This window comes from Coccinella septempunctata, chromosome 8, assembly GCF_907165205.1.
Source record: "Coccinella septempunctata chromosome 8, icCocSept1.1, whole genome shotgun sequence".
NCBI classification, from domain to species: domain Eukaryota; kingdom Metazoa; phylum Arthropoda; class Insecta; order Coleoptera; family Coccinellidae; genus Coccinella; species Coccinella septempunctata.
This window is the reverse complement of record NC_058196.1, coordinates 5,589,144-5,609,056: the sequence shown is the minus strand read 5'-3', so window position 1 is coordinate 5,609,056 and position 19,913 is coordinate 5,589,144. Positions and strand designations below refer to the sequence as shown.

The 19,913-nt window shown below is 34.2% G+C and overlaps 1 protein-coding gene across 1 annotated transcript in view; it reads right to left on the bottom strand.

Annotated features, from left to right (window-relative positions):
• Positions 1-17,328, bottom strand: part of LOC123319555 (tachykinin-like peptides receptor 99D) — a 709,883-nt gene extending 692,555 nt beyond the window's left edge. The window contains exon 1 of the mRNA XM_044906600.1: positions 17,266-17,328. The gene's annotated coding sequence lies outside the window, so the exon portion shown is untranslated. The remainder of the gene's footprint in view (positions 1-17,265) is intronic.
• Positions 17,329-19,913: the final 2,585 nt, after the last annotated feature.

The following is a 19,913-nucleotide window of genomic DNA, read 5'->3' as shown; positions in this document are numbered from 1 at the left end:
GATTGGACGTTGACTGACTATCATAATTTTGATTTAGATACCAAAATACAAAAGTTTATAAAGTTTCAGCTTTTAGAAATTGATTTTATTATGTCGGTGATCACGACATGTTTGATCGCGCATCAGAGGCACATGTTCTAACATCCACTTAACTGACCGCAGCATTTTATTGTATATTATGATTGTAATCACCTGAGAAAAAACCAGGCTTAAGAAACTCAGAGACTTTTTTTGGCTCTGGCTCTCCGTCTAGTACGCCTCAATTACTTCCAAGCAAAATGAACATTCATTATTATCTTTCATCGTTTTTCTGGCTAAATATCTCGCCACATACGGTTACCACAAATCCTTTTTTACGTCATATGTTTCGACCTCCACCACGTTGTTGCTTTCATTCTTTTTGTTTTTTATCAACCAAAGTTGCTGGTTATTACCAAAGATTATAGAGTAGGAAGATGGGAAACGACCCTACTAATCTAGTACTAAAAACCGACTACACTTTGGGCCTGTGTTTCACATACTGAGAAATTAGATGGCACTGAAATCGTAATGTCAAACAGTAAAATTACAGTTGTCTGCTTTGTAATTTAAGGGCGCGAAATTCGAATTCTATTCCTTGTATTGGATTCGAATATCGACTTAGTCGAGACCAGAAAGAAACATCCTGAGCGACAAAACAGTACCAGGGCTTTGTTTCGTGATCAGGATGTTTTTTTTTATGTAAACATTGTTTTGAATCAATTAATATTAATGAAATACTCTGTTAGATTTGCTATATTTTTATTCGAAATTTATAAAAAAATATGACAGAATTGAAGATTTTACAGGGTATATTTAAAGGTGAGGTTTTTTCTGACATGTACAACTGGTGAGAATAATTGTGTCGAAATTCTCACCTTTGAAAACACCTGTATACAAATAATACAGCTTTGAATAAAGGATACAAAAGTACATATTATATATCAAAGTTCTTAATTCCATGCAATAAATTTTTTTGAGGCAATAGAACTTGTTGAATTTGTACAATCTTTATCAGAAATCTAAATGAACAAATAATCGATATAGGTACCATATATTTTGCATTCCAAGAAGCTGATTGTTAATTTTAGTTTTCGGATCTTTCTATCACTTCTGGGGAAAGACTTGGAAGTACTCTACAGAGTGTGGGAACTTCTTTCAGGTACACTCGAAAGAATATCTGAAAAAGGGGAAGTTCTTGTAATCTACTTTCATAATAAAACAATTAATTCAATATATTGCATAAATTTTCTCATATATAAGATGATAATTCATTCAATTATTTTTGTCACAGATATCTAGGATGACTTACCATCAGTATTTGTCGTAACACTTTCAATCTGCTTGCTTTCCATTTAATGTGACCCCTCCATGAACGGAATGCTTCCTGCATATAAAAAAGATATGCATTCAATATATGATAAATGAGTAATGAATTCAGTTATGCATTGCAGATATCTAGGAAGACTTACCATCAGTATTCGATGTATCAGTTTCAAACTGCTCGCCCACCATTGCATGTGGTTCCTTTGGTGGCCCTTTCATGGATGGGATGCTTCCTGCATACAGCAACTTGCGTGGATGAAAAGATTCAAATTGACTTTAAGTAAAATGCAAAGATTATAGATTATAGAACCTAACTCTATAATCTTTGGTAGAATGTTCACTGCACATGGTGTAGCTTTTACTCAAGTCAATGTCTTGACGCCCGGAAAATTCTATCAGAACACTGAAAATAAAAATCAATCAACATCCGAGTCACATGGTACGAGGTTCAATACTTACGATTCCATTTTCTTTGGTAAATTTAAAAAACTTATATTCGGAGAATCCCAAACGACAATTTCAACAGTTCTTCACCATACAATATTTTCCATACGACATTTTGAGCAAAATCTTTGATTTTGAAGTTTTCACTATATAGACAAATAACATTGAAATAAGGTGACTAGAACGAGCGAGTTGAACGAGCGGTACGAAAATCAAAACTCCATAATCAAAACGTAAACAAAACGGCCATGTTGAAATATCTCCATGAAATGCCAAATGGCCCTTGAATAAATATTTTAACCAGTCTTAGTTATTTAAATACACAACGGAACCACCAGGCGGCGCTCACGCAAGTGTAGTCGCTTCGTTTCCCATCTTCCTTCTCTATAAACTTTGGTTATTACTATTAGGTGAATATTCTGGAAGTAATCTATTTTGAGATATCTATTCGTCGCTATCTGAAAGGTAGAAATTCAATAGATGGCCCTACTTCTGCGAGAACAAAATCATTTTAAGGAAGTTGACGCTCCTGCTCTTGAAATATTATATACATAATCATTTTCAGATACCTACTTCTTTGATTTATTCAAAGCTCTACCATTTTAATATGAGGTATCCAAACAATATTAATATTTATTATATAATAAGTGTAAAAAATTTTTCCCATTCGGAAACAAATGGTAACCTTTTCAAATTGTATATAAAATGGCGGATAAGAATACTACCATTTGATAGAATATTATCTGAAATTCCATTGCCACCCCGTTAAGGCGTGATCATTTTTGATTATTATCTGAAATATTTCGCTATGTTTTGACGGCAATATAACTTACTTTGAATTGAGATTGAAAAAAATTCAAAGATTATAGAAAATGATAATATAAATATTTTTTTATCATATTATGTATTATAACACAGCAAGGGACTGCTGGGAAAAAATGAAACAAAGAAGCGCATTCGATGTCACAGATCATGGATTTCGCGATTATAGCTCAAACAGTCATGTTTCAACTTCACCGAATTGAGCAACAACGTTTGTATCGGAAAAAGTTCTCCCTGGGGCATCAAAAGCGGGACCGACATCGTAATTGACGTTGGTTATGGTCCCCTATGCCTCTTTCGTTTCCGTATGTTTCTTCGCTCGATTTAAAACGAGAATTTCGGAACTTCTAATGGAAAAATTGGCCCACAACATGATTCGAAATTTATCGTTTCCCAAGAGAATGGGAAAATATGATTTCACCACGATGGGAATTAGAACTGTATTTTTGAAAGCGTTCAACTGTCCCTTCAAATGGTAATTAACAGAAATATAAATATCCAGTTTTTGCCGATGATTATCGTAATGGGATTGTATTCCCATTCGGAAATTATGAGGTTAGTCGATTTTCTGATTAAAAGATACGTAAATCGCTTTTTTGAAGTATCTTCGCCGCGTTAAAATTGTTGAATTTCACAAAGTTGAGTAGATGTGTTTAAGTCCCAGAGAGACTTTATAAAATTGTTATAAATATAATAATATAATAATATAATATAATAATATAATAATATAATATAATAATAAAAATATAAAATTGTTATAAATGAAAGTACTGCTGCAAGTTCTTCCCAATCCACAACTAATGAGCCTACAGGGTGGACATTGGTCGAATCAAAGAGAAGAAACAAGGAAAAGAAGGCCAATCCTTCTCTGACTATTCGAGGACAAAAAAGGAGCAGTAAACCTATCGTTGGTTCCTCAGAATCGACTGCTCTTATAAGTGCACCTAAAAAAATCTTATCTTATGTGCATGTCTCAAGACTGAGCCCGTCAACTTCAACTGAGGATATCTGCAAATTTCTTGATCAGTTTGTCACTGATCTTAAGTGTGAGGCATTGAATTCAAAGCAACCAGACATCTATGCTTCTTTCAAGCTTACTTTTCCCACTCAATATCTGGAAAAAATTATGGATCCTGCGCTCTGGCCGCAGGGAGTAACTGTTAATAAGTTTTTTCTGAGGCGTCGTCGGGATCAGAGCACAATTTAGCAAATTCCACCCACTCAAGTCGAATCGCGGAAAATAATCATCAAACTTCTAAATTGAAAATAATGCAATTGAATGTCCGAAGTCTTGCAAATAAGTTACTAAATATGGAATTATTACTTGATTCGATGAAACCAGACATTGTGAGTGTGGCCGAACACTGGTGTCTGAAAGAGAATATTGAACTCATGATGCTTCCTGGTTATATGCTAGTCTCATATTTTTGCCGTTCTTCACAAAGGGGTGGTGGATCTGCCATATATGTCAGGGATTCCATTCAAACATCTGGAATTAGTGTCTCTAATCTTTCGGAAGAGATGAATTGTGAGGCCTGTGCAGTGAAGATTTCAAGTGACGACCTGAAGGTCTGTGTTATTAGTGTCTATAGATCACCCAAAGCCAATCTCAAATTATTCTTTGAGAAACTCACTAACGTGGTCCAAGAGTGCGCGGATCAATCCAGATCACTATTTGTGTGCGGAGATTTGAATGTGGATGTCAATGACTCTCTATTCGGCGACTTCATGCAGTGCTTCAATTTAGGTATAACATCATTTGAACCAACACGAATATTCACTGATACTTCTGGCGGAACTTCTTCTTCTCTGCTAGATTATATTTTGACAGATGTAGATTTAACGTTATGTAAGACTAATGTTTTCGAAGCTCATCTTGCTGATCATAGGATAATTTCATTGATCTACTCCTATACGATGAAAAATGTTAGATCTTTCAGTTCTGCTGACAGGGTGTGCTATGTGAGGGAAATTACTCAAGGTAATTTAGATAAACTTAATGATCAAATTAAAAATACAAGCTTCACTAATATTTATGTAAATTCTAACGTAGATTATTGCTTTGATGAATTTGTAAAGATCATTAAAGATGCTTTTGCTGATTGTTGCCCTTTAAAAAGAATTGTAAGAAATAATGTTTCTAAGCCTTGGTTAACCCCAGAGATAAAATCAGCTAGCCTTCATTTGAAAAATATCTATTGGCTTCATTCGAACGTGAAATCTGTAGAATCCTTGACAATGTATAAAACCGCTAAATCAGACTACAATCAGTTGCTACAAACTACTAAAAGAAGATATTACGTAAACATACTGAATAACTCTTGTCAAAGAAACAAAACAACTTGGAACCTAGTATATAAAGAAATCGGTAATAAAAATAAAGAACAGAGAAGAATAAATCTGCTTTTGAATGGAAATTTATGTACAAACCCTGCAGAGTTAGCAAACTCATTTGGTGAATATTATTCAACTGTAACATCTGAAATGCTAGCTAGATATTTCAGAAATACTTTATCTATTTCATGTACAACTTCAAAAATGCTAGATGTAAGTTTCTATTTTTATCCTGTAACAAAACATGAGGTAGCTGATAACATCAAATTGTTGAAAAACAAAAAAAGCACAGGTATTGATTGTATATCTTCAAGAACCCTAAAAGCGGTCGGCGATTCTATTTCCGAACAATTCGCGTACCTGCTGAATCTTTCAATCTCTTCTGGAAGATTTCCGTCCATTTTGAAAGAATGTATAGTTGTGCCCATTTTTAAGAAGGGAGATCCACACAGCATCTCAAACTATCGTCCTATATCCCTTCTGAGTTGTTTCTCTAAGATTTTTGAGAGAATAGTTTTGAACAGAATGCTGAGTTTCTTGAATAGGTTTGATGTGATCACCAGTTCCCAGCATGGCTTCAGGCCTGGCCGTTCTACTGAGACTGCTGCCTTTTCATTCGTGCAGACCGTCTATGAGAAACTGGACGATGGGTTCTTCGTGGCTGGTCTGTTTTTCGATCTGTCAAGGGCTTTTGATTCCTTACGTTTTACTTTCATGCTGAGCAAGTTTTACAATCTTGGATTTAGGGGTATATTTCTTGATTGGTTGGAAAGTTATTTGATGGAACGCAGTATGATGGTTAGAGTCGATGGTGCCGATTCCGAGAAATATATGCTTGACATGGGAGTTCCCCAGGGCTCCGTCCTAGGTCCCCTATTATTCATTTTGTTCATAAATGACCTACCTGAACACATCATCGCACTTGTAGTTGCGCTTTTTGCAGACGACTCGTCTTTTTTGATTGCGGCAAGGAGCTTTGAGGAGCTAGCGGCTGGAATTTCTGCTTTACTAGATATGTTTGTATCTTGGTGCAGCAGAAATGGCCTAGTGGTGAATGTTGATAAGACTGTGTGCTTACATTTTAGCCTGAAGGATATGGGTAGAAATCAGGCGGTGACATATAAGAATCTATCTCTTTCCCCAGATGAGTCTACTAGATTTCTTGGAATTCAGATTGATAAATTTTTACGCTGGAATGATCATGTAGAAAAGATATGTAAAAAACTTAATAGTGCCTACTACGCCCTCAACAAAATCAAAAACCTATTTCCTCTCCAATCCCTCCTGGATGTTTATTATTGTCTTGCCTACCCACATTTGTCATACAATATCCTGATCTGGGGTAGTGCATCTGACTTGGACAGAATTCTTGTGTGCCAGAAGAGAATACTGAGAATTATCTTTAGGATACCTCCACGAGTCTCCTGTAAACCTCTTTTCATAACACATGGGGTCATGACAGTTGCATCCTTGTACATATACAGATGCCTCCTTCATGTAAAGTCCAACGAAGGATCTTTCACGAAGCTGTCAAGTTGTCATCAATATTCGACAAGGAAAGGGGATGTACTGCTTATACCCAAGCATAGAACATCAAGGTTTGAACGCTCGCCTCTATACCAGAGTATACGAATATACAATCACTTACCAAGAAAATTTAAAGATCTTAAAATAATTCAATTCAAGAGAACCATAAAGAAATTACTGTTATGCAAAGCCTACTATTCAGTAAGTGAATATTTGTGTGATTTTTCACTGTTATCTTGGTCTTGTGACCACTAATAATTTGTTTTCTATTTTTCATTGTAATGATTGACTTGTCCTATACTGTATTGTCTAACGGGATCAATAAAGTTTATTCTTATTCTTATTCTTCTTAATTCACATCGCAGGAAAACAAACGGTAGAAATGGAATCCAACGAATCCTATAAAGTAGCACCTGCTAGCCTGACTTGCTTACACCCACCGCTACGAATCTCGTGATTTTACCTTACCTAACGTTCAAAATTTCACGCTTAGCGCGAATAGTCCGCTTCCCTTAGCACTGATTCACGTAGAGTGAAGTGGTTGGTCATTGTTTTAGCTTCAATCGATTTTTTTGTGATCCGTCAGTGATTCAGGGTTCTATGACAGCTGTTTTTCTATATTGGAGACACCTTTTTGTGAGGGGATTCGAATGTTTTGATAAACATGGAAGTTTCTTGGAAAGAATTCTGTATTATTTTGAACGATTATAAAGTTATCGATAGATTACCTGATATCACAAGAATTTCAAGAGATGGGATATTCTGAGACTGGAACATCATTACGAATTTTCTCCTTACTTAGAGGAGCACGCACGATGAACTGAAACTGTACCTAGAGGGTCACACTCTTTGAAGAGCATAGTTTTCCGTAGAGGCATAAATGTTATCTAAGTCAACGATAGGACGTACCTATTTCCTGTGTTCAATTGAACGAATTAAGATATAGTATGGATGGTAACTTTTTTAATTTCATATAATGAAAAATAGCATTTCATAAATATAAATATGTCGTTATATTACTGCTATCATCAAGGTAGAACCAAGGTAGATTCCTATTTTTGATAGAATTCCATGGAATCATTCACTATAAAAATGTCCATTCCCAGTAAATCTCCACCTCCATGATAAGAATTAAATCTTCATTCGTTAGCTGAAACATCTATAACTTCAATAAAATCATATAATTCATATTGAACCCAATTTCAATACATATCGGGTAGAATTTTATAAAATGTTTTCAAATTGAGTACCATTATTTGACTTCGACGTTTTTTTTTAACAGAATTCACTCTATTCAACAGCATAACTCGGAGAATGTCTTTGATGGCGTTCCTTGCTCTCTGCTCTTAGCCTTGTTTATGAGTGGAGTCTTGAAAATTTTATTTCTAATATATCCCCATACGGAAAAATCTGAACGTTAGAGGTCTGTCGATCTAGGCTATAAAATCATGCGATTCCATGTATTCCATCCACAGATTGCCTATATCTATAGGAGAAACTCGGATAGCACCGGCAGCGGGTATCACCGGACATTCATCGTTTTCTTGGATTTATCATTTTATTTCCTCCTCTGAATGCCCAAACGAATTTATTTTATGCAATCACAAACATATCTTCAGTTGACCTAGATATTTTTAGCCGTTTAGGAAATAAACGTTAAATTGTGATTTTTTGTGATTGACACATGGACAGAATAAACTTTGAGGCCTCTCTTCTCTTGATTGGTAGGTTTTCAGATGGTCTTCTAGGCATAGTCCTAGCATGAATGAGTAGTGAGAAAGAAAACGTGTACAAATACCCTGCACTTCAAATATCTCCCCAGTAAATGGCTAATTGATTTCAAGGTGCATGTAGGGTGTCACCGGACACAAGCATGTCGGTCATGACCGAACAAAAATAATTTCAATATTTTGTTATGAAAATGCCGAAGTCATTAGGTTCTAGAAAATCTCAGAACCAAAATACTCCAATAAAGATCAACGAACACAATACTTTATGCTCAACACAATCCACCAAAGTTAAAAACCAATGGTCAAAAAAAAAATTTTCAATGAACGAATTCATCCAAAAAATTGTTGTGATAATCTCGAAGAAATTTTGTGGCAGAACACAGAATATTTGAAAAAAAAAATATTTGAAAAAAGTGCTCACTTGCACTCCATTATAATTGACTTGCAAGAGGAAAATGAAAATAAGGCTAAAGGAGTAAAAAAAATTTGAACGAAAGTTTAAATCGAAATGTTTCGAAACTAGTTGAAAGAAAAAACAGAAACTAAAATTTTCATCCAAACGAAAGAACACGAGAGCGGGAAACTCATTTTCTCATTTGCCATGAATGTTTCGACGAAGACTGGATCCAGTGTTGTGAGCAGAGCAACTCCAGGTTGTCTCTGGTTGTGAGTGTAATGGATTGGTCTATGAGGGATGCTCTGACGTAGAAAAGGGTCATACGTATTATAGGTGTGATAATTGTTGAACTTCAGCTTTTTTCAGCAGTATATACATTTTTTTTTCGTGTCCGATGTTACCCGCTACTCTTGAAAAAATTCAAAATGTTCACTTTATTTTCTTTGAACGATGTATGTTTATTTTATGAAGTGTATGTTTGTACTTTTTCAGGACATGTGAAGTATATATGTGGAATAATCATTTCAAACTAGGGTTTTTGGAAAAATTCGAGAATAAATTTATGTTTTATTATTTTTTCGTATTATATCCGGTACTACTCGACTTTTCCCTAGCAATGCTTCTTTTTGGACATAATCAAGAGCATGACTATGACCATTACTATTACAATTTATTGAAGTAATCTATGTCTAATTAATCGTTATGTAGAATCAAAGATTATATAGTAGAAAGATAGGAAACGCCCTCATATCTCTAGTACTAATAACCGACTAAATTTTGGTCAGTGAAAACACGCTTGACAATGAGATGACGCTGAAAACGCACAATCAATGCTTAGTAACAGTGTTCTGTTTTATAATTGAGGGGCGCGAAATTCGAATTTTTTTCTTTGTATTAAATTTCAATATCGACTTCGTTTAGATCATGAAACAAACATCCTGAGCGGCAAAACAAAAATATTGCTATATTTTTATCTGAAATTTATAAAAATTCACAAAAATTTCAATTATGGACAATAAAGCTTTAACGAGGACACAAAGGTATATGGTGATCTGATATACGTCGAAGGTGTTATACAATAGGTTGTTTGAATTAATATAAACTTAGTTAAATTTGTGAAACAAAGATATATCAGAAATTAATATTAACTAATATACAATATCCTATACAGTATACACATTTCAGTTCTCTACATATGTAGGTATTATTTAAAGAATTTTCAGAACCACACTTAAAAAAATCTTACATAGATATAAAAGACCTGTATGTCATTTTGGTTTTTAGTTGCTTTGTTTAGGATTTCCTTATGATATGGTCTCTTTATGACACAATATACAAATATATTAATGAATGAACAAAACACTCACAGCAGGTTTTAAACGACAATTTGATATTCACTCGGTTCCCGAATCAAAATCAATAAAACCTCTGCATTTCTGAATATATTGAAAGAGTAGCAATTGAGAATCATTGCATAGACCTATAAAGGTCATAGTTTCCCCTGAATAGGGCGTTCACACAAGGGATGCTTTCTGCATACAACAATTTACGTGGATCAACGGTTCTCAATTGACCTGTAGTAAAATGTTCACTGCACATGGTGGGGTCAGTAGTGTTTGCTGAAGTCATTGTCTTAACGCACTGAAAATTTTATCCACTTGGGAGTAGTGAAAATGAGAATCGAATGACTGATTCACATGTTACGAGATTTTATACTTACGCATTCATTTTCCTTAGTTGAGTAAAAAACTGAATCTGGGAAAATCCATTTTATTATTTGATCTGCAGTTCTTCACCATTCAATAATTTTCGAACAATATTATGGTATTTTCACCAAGAAATAGGACAAAAAAATTCAATAATCAGCAACTAGAACAAGCTAGATATACAAAACGCATACTCCTACTAGAATCAAAACATTCAAAACCTCTTTGATCACAATGGACATCTGAAATCTTACAACATTTCATATGTTTCTGCAAATGACACTCAAATTAATATTTTAACCAGTCCTAGCTTCTTGAAAATACGCTAGAAACTCAGATGGCGCTCACATCGCTTTAGTCGCCTCGTTTCCCATCTTTCTATTCTATAATCTTTGATGTAGAATAATATTTGTGAGACTCAGGCTTAATGATTATTTCAATAGATTTGTTATCCATCTTGGTAAGTTGAAGCTCACCAGTCAATTGAAAACATATCAGTTTTTGAATATCTGTCATTTTTGTAGTGGTCGCAACAAATTTAGCGATCATTTCAATGAAATTTTAGAGTAGACTCGAAAAATCTGTTTTCAGATCAATGATTATTTTACTTTCATGCTGATTTTGCCTTGAAGATGTAAGTAATATATCGACATATATATTTTCTTGAAAAGGTAATTTTTTTGTATGATATGAGATCACAAAGAATGCATTCGTACTCTAAAGATCGAAGTTGTTTTTTCCCACCCATATTACAAAAGATCAAAATAGTTATTTATGAACAAAGGATGAAGAACTCCCTATTACTGTCGAGCCTCTAAAATGATATCCGAGGCGCAGCCGAAGATAGCATGCAGGCGGGACAAAATAGACAGTTTTTTGTTGAGTTGCTTATTACATTAACCTCACATATACTTTGATGAAAGTAAGAAGTTACCCATTTTATGGCCTCATCTAGGTGTTCGCAATTGCCAATTCCCTGAGCTTTGCTGAAGTGTAACTGTTATCTATATGGCTATCACTATCCATTTTTGATTATACTGAACACTAACATTCAGACCAAGTACCTAATTCAATGGTAAAATCTAGCCGATTCCGTAAAGAATTAATTCGACAACATCAAATGACGGTTATTAATTGTCACAGGCACTTATGTTTTCATCAAATTATGTATTCACACAATTGATTCAATCGGTCCGGTATCTAATACATTGCCAAGTGAAGAACAGCAGGACGAAAAATAAATCAGTATGAAACGTGAATCAGGACGAAAATTAATCGCCTTCAAAAATAATCGATTTTTCGTTCAGAAATTAGTAGGTAGAATGTCATTTTTTGTTCAGGTCAAAGAAAAAAAAATAAAGAATGTCGTATTCCTACTATTCCCAGTGAAAAAGTGCCTGTAGAAAGTTTTTATCGTTTATAGATTTATCGAACAAAAAAAAAATTTGTCTCACATTTTAGAAATGCACAAAATATAAATTTGGTTATATCAGTCCATTAAGTTCAATATATAAGGGTTTAACGACTAATTTTTATGAGGAGAATTCAAGTGAGAAAACTCTTAACTCTTTGCCAAGCTTTCGAATTTATATTTAATTCTTCTCCAGGGCTTCGGAAACAACAAATATGTATAAATTTAAATATCACCTAAGTTTTTTTGTTATTTTGTTTACTCACTGAATATGAGGTTATATATAGGTATATAGGAATTCAGAAATTGTATTTTGAATGGCAATTTTTTAACATATGTTTTTACTAATTGATCCATGACGTATTGGGCCAACCTCGGACTTAGTTTTGAATCCATTGCACATCCGAATATTTGTAGGTAATATTCCCTTTTGAAGATACAATAGTTGTTTTCTAACAAAAAAAGAGTTACCTCCAGAAACAATTTTATATCTATATTCTTGTGTTCCTTCATTTTGCTCCAATTTAGTTTAGTTTGAGGACTTCAATAATCTGATTTTTTCCTAGATTGCCATAGAAATTAATTACATCAAGAGAGATTAATGTGTACTCTTTTGATATCCACTTTTATGCACCTCTGAGTTTCCGTACATCCTGGGAGATGCTGAGTTATATGATTTCATTTCCTTTGCTTTTTCCTTTGTTATATATTTAATTTTTTCAAGTTTCTCTATGTATTTGGTGTTTTTTTTTTGTAGTGTCTAAGTGCTATCTCTAGGTATCTTTTTGAAGTCTTCTGAATTTAGAATTGCTCTCATATTTTCTTCGTAATTTTGTTCTTCCATTACTACTGTAACTGCACCTTCATCACTATTCAGTATCATCAATTCCTTATTTTCTTTTAGAAACTTTTTTGTGTCCTTGTACCGTCCTTGTGTGAGAGTGCTTTTATCAGTTGACTTATGTATAAAATTTGTAATGGCATTTGTGACTTTAGCTCTCTGTCTGTCCTTTCTTTCGTTTGATATCGCTTTTAGTATATAGTCATTATCTGCTATTATTCGATCGATGTCTATTCCCTCTTTCGAGGTTGGAATACTGGTTATATCTTCAGGACAAATGAAGATAACGTGAAACGGTTCTCACCAATGGAATTTTTACGAAAAACGTGCCCAGTACTCCTTTCAACTTTATACTTATCTAGCCTAGAAGTACCAGAATCAGCGAAAATCAAGCAATTAGGGATACCCTGTGCATTATAGCGGACTGCAAAGTTGGAAGCTCAGTCATTTCTTTTTCCGTGTTAGACAAACATCAACTCCTACTTTGTATTTCTTATTTTTCTCCCAGATTCGATAAGATTATGGTAAATATTTATTAAGTACCCACTACAAGTAAACATGCCATATATTTTTCCCTACTTCTTACGGTTACATAGCTGAATTCAATCCTATCCAATATTTTCCACCCTGTACTTTATAAACCCTGCAAGATGAAAATTTTTCCTGATAGTTCTACAAAGAGATTCACGAGCTGACGTTATTGAGTTTCGAGAAAACCTTCAATAACTGTCTTTGTTCATTAAAAAAACTCCTAATGCCTTATCTATATTTTGAGCGATTTGAATGAAATTCTGTATGATTACATTGATTTCAACAAAATATCACAGAAAAGCGGAGTAGTGTTCAGAAAAACGATGGTCATTTTTTCAAGATCGATGATACGAAGTTTGCAACTCCATTTTCTTTCAGAACTCCTTTAATTCAAATTAGTTGTTCAAGGATACTCCGAAAAATAGAACACAATGTGTTTCAATTGAATATTTTGATATCTTGCATGAATTTCAACGTAACTGCATCCAAAAATTCACATGAATAAGAGGTTCATTCATGTGATATACAAATTTCGTTGAAATTTTTGAACCATTTCATCAACGGAAAAGCGATGCGAAATTAAGGAGTGATGGAACATTTCTCAAGCATATTTTACATACATACAAATTAAAAATAATACAGGATGAATTAATATAAACGTTCTACTAGTACCTATACGACTATTTCAGAACTCTACACACAAATAATGAGAATTAATTCAGATGCATAATATTTGCTGATATGCATAGACATAGAGACATGAACTGTGCCTTCTCTTCCTATTTAAGCATGAAATACGGCCAAAAAAAAATGACAAAGTGAAACTGAACATCGGGCAGGCTAGTTGTCTTTTTCTAGAATTTTGATTGGTCCGCATTCACCTCTATGTGGACATAAAAGGGTCAGGTAATAGCCTGACGATCATTTCTTTCTTTCTATAAAATAGCCAATTTCATTCTGGCATTGCTCAGTCCATGTCTCTATGTCTAGGTTGATCTGAATATCAACAGCTCTTACGATCTTAATTGAACTAGGTATAGCCAATATCCAATCGTCCAAAAAATAGTTCGAAAAAATGTTTTTGTCATGGACCCTTGCATCGTGTGTCATTTTCCAATTTGGTGAAGATCACGCTAATAATTTCAAATATAAATTCAGGTGTAGTTTATAAATGCTTGTTCAGGCGGGGTGAAAAATACAACGGTTTCTATGGCAACCTAACTATAACAATGAGCAAAAATTCCCCTTGCAATACCTTGGGGTATGTGAAAAAGAGACTCAATTTTTTTTTCTAAGATTATTCTGAAATTTCGAATCCATCATTATATATAGTGCTCAAGAATGGGGAAAACGGAAAATCCCTCCAAACAATTCATCCAAACAGACGAGTACGAATTGAAACTTCGCCCTTAAACAATTTCATTACTCGGAAACACCGTTTACATAACTCACAATATTTAAGTTGGAATATCCCTCCATTATCGGTAACATTCCCATTTCCGAGTTTCGTGTTTTAAACGGGGCACATTAAGCGGCCAAAGTAAATTTTAACTACCGACCGGGATTTGTTCCAACGTCGCAGTCTGGTTAGGATTTACTCTGTTTGGAAGTAGTGATAACGGTCAGAAGGGGGAAAAATGTGTCTTCGATCCGCAAGAAAATCTACGCAGATGACAGTTTCCTAAGAAATACGAACGCACGGTTCGAAGAAGTAATCCTGACATCTTGTGAGATGTACGAGAGGCAATGAACCCAGAATCTGTGAAAATCAACTGGACAGTGACATGGATGGGGTCTGATTGCTTCGGACGTAATTCGTTCTAAATTCTGAGTCCTGAAAGATTTCCTGGGAATACGTTTAGTGGATCAAATTATCGAAAAATATTCAATAGAACGTGACACTGAATTTACTAGAATTGCATTACTCCCCTTTGTAATTATGTGGATTTCGAAAAAAAATAAATGAAAATCCTTCTGTCAGATATTCGCAGTCCGGATGAATTTTTCTGCCGATGCATTCTTATACCTCAGAAGGGCTCTGTGCCAGTAAGTGGCGTTTGTGATCCCTCCTTGGCGAGTGAGTTGGCTTCTCCGTTTCCTTTGATTCCAAGTGACCTTTAACCCAGAGATATGGAAGACTATGAAGAAAAAAATAGAAAATTCAAATTGGTTTCAACATTGACGAACAACTCTTTCAGGAAATAAATCATTTTTGAAATAAATCATTTTTTTTCCAAAACTTCGTGATCCAACGAAGGCCAAAATTGAGATACAACGCTTTCACATTATTTTGGATGATAACTTTCACAAAAAAATCAGTATTATTTCAACAAAACACCAGTTGGAATCTTTAAGGCTCTATCCTCACTTTTGAATACAGAAAATCGATCGTTGCTCGGTAACGAAAAGTCATATAATTAGAATAGTGCCAATTTACACTAGAGATGAACAGATAGATATTTATTGATGTTTTGCATTATATAATGTTCACACAAGTCAGTTGTAAAAAATACAAGATAACTTAATCACAGATGTCATAAAAACACTCAATATTATAATATGGTCCCAAGTCAACCAACAATCTCTTCATTACACATTTGAAATTTTTCAGAACCAAAGAACTAATTTCTACGGGAAGCATGTTATACAGTTTAAAACAGAAATATTCTGAAACACTCTGCGAATTTCCGAATCTACAGTATGGTATGCACATATTGTTCTTTGCCCTAGTATCATAGGAGTTTACTTCAGTTGCTCGCCTGTGAGATTTTGAAATATGAACAAGGCAATGTCAACAAGTCCAGCTTTTTAAAGGCAACTTTACAACAAGCTCTATAATTCAGATTAGCCAATACTGTGATCGCCCTTCTTTGTGATCTGAAAATTCTATGAACCAATGCACTATTGCTCCACAATAGGATACCATATCTTAAACTTGACTCAACTAGGCACTCTGATGGTTTTAAAAGATACAGAGGCAAATAACTGTCTCAGAACAAACATATTGTTCCTACCGGTGTTCTACTTAAATCAAAGTTAAATTATTTATTTGTGATTATTGAATGTTTACAGCCTGGACGTGCCGTCAGTCTTGTGTCAGAGTTTCAGCTTCGTAGTACCATAAGGAGGTCAAGACATATTTTTGAAAGATATACATACCGTTACAACGAAGAACCCATTTTTTTTTTATTATGTTTTCATATTAGCAAAACATCATAAGATAGGCATGTGAATTAAGAAAATTGTGTTTGATAACGAATGCCTTTTTTGCGTTTTTCAGCAATCTTGATCCATTCTTTACAAATAAAGTCGCAGAAAATTCTAGGTTTTCGAGGAAAAAAAAATTATTATCATGATAGAGTAGGTCTTAGAGGTTTCGAATCATTTCCGAACGAGAAATGTCGTAAGCGGATGCAATTTACATTTCTTTATGACAACTGACTTATTTTATTTCAGTTAAAATTATTCTTTGATTTGGCTTATCGTTCGGGATTTGTGTCACATAGGTACAATTATGGTCCGTGTTGATCCTTTTTTTATATGAATTGACTAATTAAACGGATCTACAACTAAAAATCAATTCCTTGAATTGAAATTTTCATTTTAAATTTCCCAAAAAATTTACGCAAAGAGGGTCCTAAGCTAACATATCCCCTAAATCTTCATACAAAAAAAAAACCTTAATTAATTATCCTAAATTACCATACTTTGACTATGGTCCTCCAACTCACTCTAATGAAATCATAATATCTCTAGTTTCTGTGTACTTGCTGAATATAATTCCGTATTCCTTATATTCTCTGTGTTCGAAACGGATGACGTCTTGTCTGACAATTTTGAAATTTCTGAATTTTTTATAATATACCAAATTCTGCACTCTTTTCAAAATATTTTACACCAATTCAATTCCTTTCTTCGTTCATTCAGCAACACTTCGTGCTTTATTTCATATTGTTATTACTATTTTAGTATCGTCCAAATATATCAAATGTATGGTGATTTCACAATATTTCATCCCTTTCAGCTCAATTTTACACATAAATCCCTAATTTCCGAATTTTTCCAATTTGAAAACCCCCTTTCATAAATCATTAATTTTTTTCTTCCCCGTCAAAATCAAAAACTCAGCAACTATTTCTACGATATATAGATATTAATTATTCCATCTACAAACTTACCTAAATATAACACATTGATTGTTGCAGCTGAGAAACCTCTTCCCTGACTCCGTATGCGTAACTAAAAAAATAATAAAAACCTGATACAAAAATTCACGTTTGATTGGATGATTTGAAAAAAACTACTTTCATTAAATTTCGAGGATATCAGTTCCTACTCATTAAGATGACGGTGAACACAAACGAAGAAATCACCGACATGAACTCTACATACGGTCTTTTTGGGCTGCTATTCTCGAGCATTTGCAATATATGCGGTCGTACGCATCGAAAAACGTTGTGATGTTTTTAACAGCAAATAGCAGAGTTTTCCAGAGTTTCACCAAAGCATTGTGTGCTTTCATATGGGCTAAACACAATGCTTTGGTGAAACTCTGGAAAACTCTGTTATTTGCTGTTAAAAACATCACGTTTTTCGATTCGTACGATCGCATATATTGCGAATGCTCGAGAATCATTATTCTCTAAACGCATACAGACGATTACAGAAATGTTCCCTGCACATGTGGCTCCATAACACACGCTATTTACACGAACCAACAGGGTGGCCATTTGAAAACGAAACAGACGAGATTACAGACGAAATAAATTTTTTCGATAGAAATGCTCGGACAGGTCGATTTCTGTTTCGAGGGGGACAACTTAAGATGTAGGTTACGGATGCATAGCGCTTCAACCCTTGCTACTACAACCCTTGCTACTACAACCCTCACCCCCAATTTTTGAATAGGGAAGATGGGGTGAGTGATACCTCATTTGAAAGGTATTTTTATAGTGATTCCAGCACAGTAATTGTTTTTTCATTTTATGGATTAGTTCTCGAAATATTTTTAACTAAGTATTTGAAAATGAAGTGGTGTTTTCATGGCACTTGTAGTGTTTTTTTTGTGAAAAATCGACATTTTGAGCTTCAAAACAACCATGACTGTGGCTTCCTTCCTCCAATCCACTGACATAGAAATCTTTAATCAAGATGTCGAACAAACAAAGCGTATTGCGAAGGAGCTCAATCTTGCTGAAACTCAATCTAAATTATCTTCGATATAATTTGCAGTATTTCCAATAACATGCGGTAACACTTGATCGATAGAAATCTCCAAAAAGTCCAAATACGTACATATCTCTAATCAGATTACCAGGTAAGAAAATCAAATCATTAATGATGCCACAGAAATATTCTAGTACCAATTCGTGAAACGATTTCCGACTTAATTATGAAGTGTTTTCTCAGTTGGCATAATATAATATATTGTTTTTAATATAATATAATGTTTTCATTTTGTTGATTATTGAATTCATATCTTTTTCAAAAAAATGAGAATCGATAATTTTGGAGATTTCTATCGATCAAGTGTTACCGCATGTTATTGGAAATACTGCAAATTATATCGAAGATAATTTAGATTGAGTTTCAGCAAGATTGAGCTCCTTCGCAATACGCTTTGTTTGTTCGACATCTTGATTAAAGATTTCTATGTCAGTGGATTGGAGGAAGGAAGCCACAGTCATGGTTGTTTTGAAGCTCAAAATGTCGATTTTTCACAAAAAAACACTACAAGTGCCATGAAAACACCACTTCATTTTCAAATACTTAGTTAAGAATATTTCGAGAACTAATGCATACAATGAAAAACAATTACTGTGCTGAAATCAGTATAAAAATACCTTTCAAATGAGGTTTCACTCACCCCATCTTCCCTATTCAAAAATTGGGGGTGAGGGTTGTAGTAGCAAGGGTTGAAGCGCTATGCGTCCGTAACCTACATCTTAAGTTGTCCCCCTCGAAACAAAAATCGACCTGTCCGAGCATTTCCATCGAAAAAATTTATTTCGTCTGTAATCTCGTCTGTTTCGTTTTCAAATGGCCACCCTGTATATTGCATTAGGCCTTTCGGCGTGAAACTCCTGTCTATTCAATAATATCTTTGAGTTTTAAATTAATATTCAAAGATAATATTTAATTTGTGAAAAGTTTGAATTTCTTTTTTTTTCTTGTCCAATATTTGCACCAGTTCGCAATAAAAATGTAAACATTACGTTCAATAGATAAATTTAAGGTCGCAAATAATTCAAGTCTCAAGAACTCAGGCGCGTTTTTGTCTCAAAAACCGTGAACTTAAGCAGGACATTATATGATATCTTATTCGATAAGATTGAAACAAGCTATCCGAATTCCATTTCTTCATTGTAAAATATAGATATGAAAAAAGTTTCTTGCGAAACAAGGTGTATAGGAGTAGCTTTTTCTATCCCTTGCAATCATGGAGGCACCAACAAATTTTTGGGTGCCTTCTTGCTCGCATGAGTGCCTTATTTTATTCTTGTTAGTTCTTCGATTCTCGAGAAAAATATTAAAAACTGCTTATCGGGCGCCGTATTTAGGGGGCTGTAACTGAACAGGGGGCCCAAGAGATGGAAAGTTTATACGAAAAAGCAATTCTATTTCTTAACAAGCAATCACCTTCTGAATTTTTTCAGAACAATTTATATACACCTTATATATTTATTGATCAGTCGTTTGAATCAAAACTGTTACGTAATTAAAACATCACTTTCGAGAGCCTGTTATCAATAAAACTTCTTCCCCACTATTCCTCCTTCAAAACCGTCGGAAAAATCTGTTATATAAATTGCGGAAAGTAGGTATT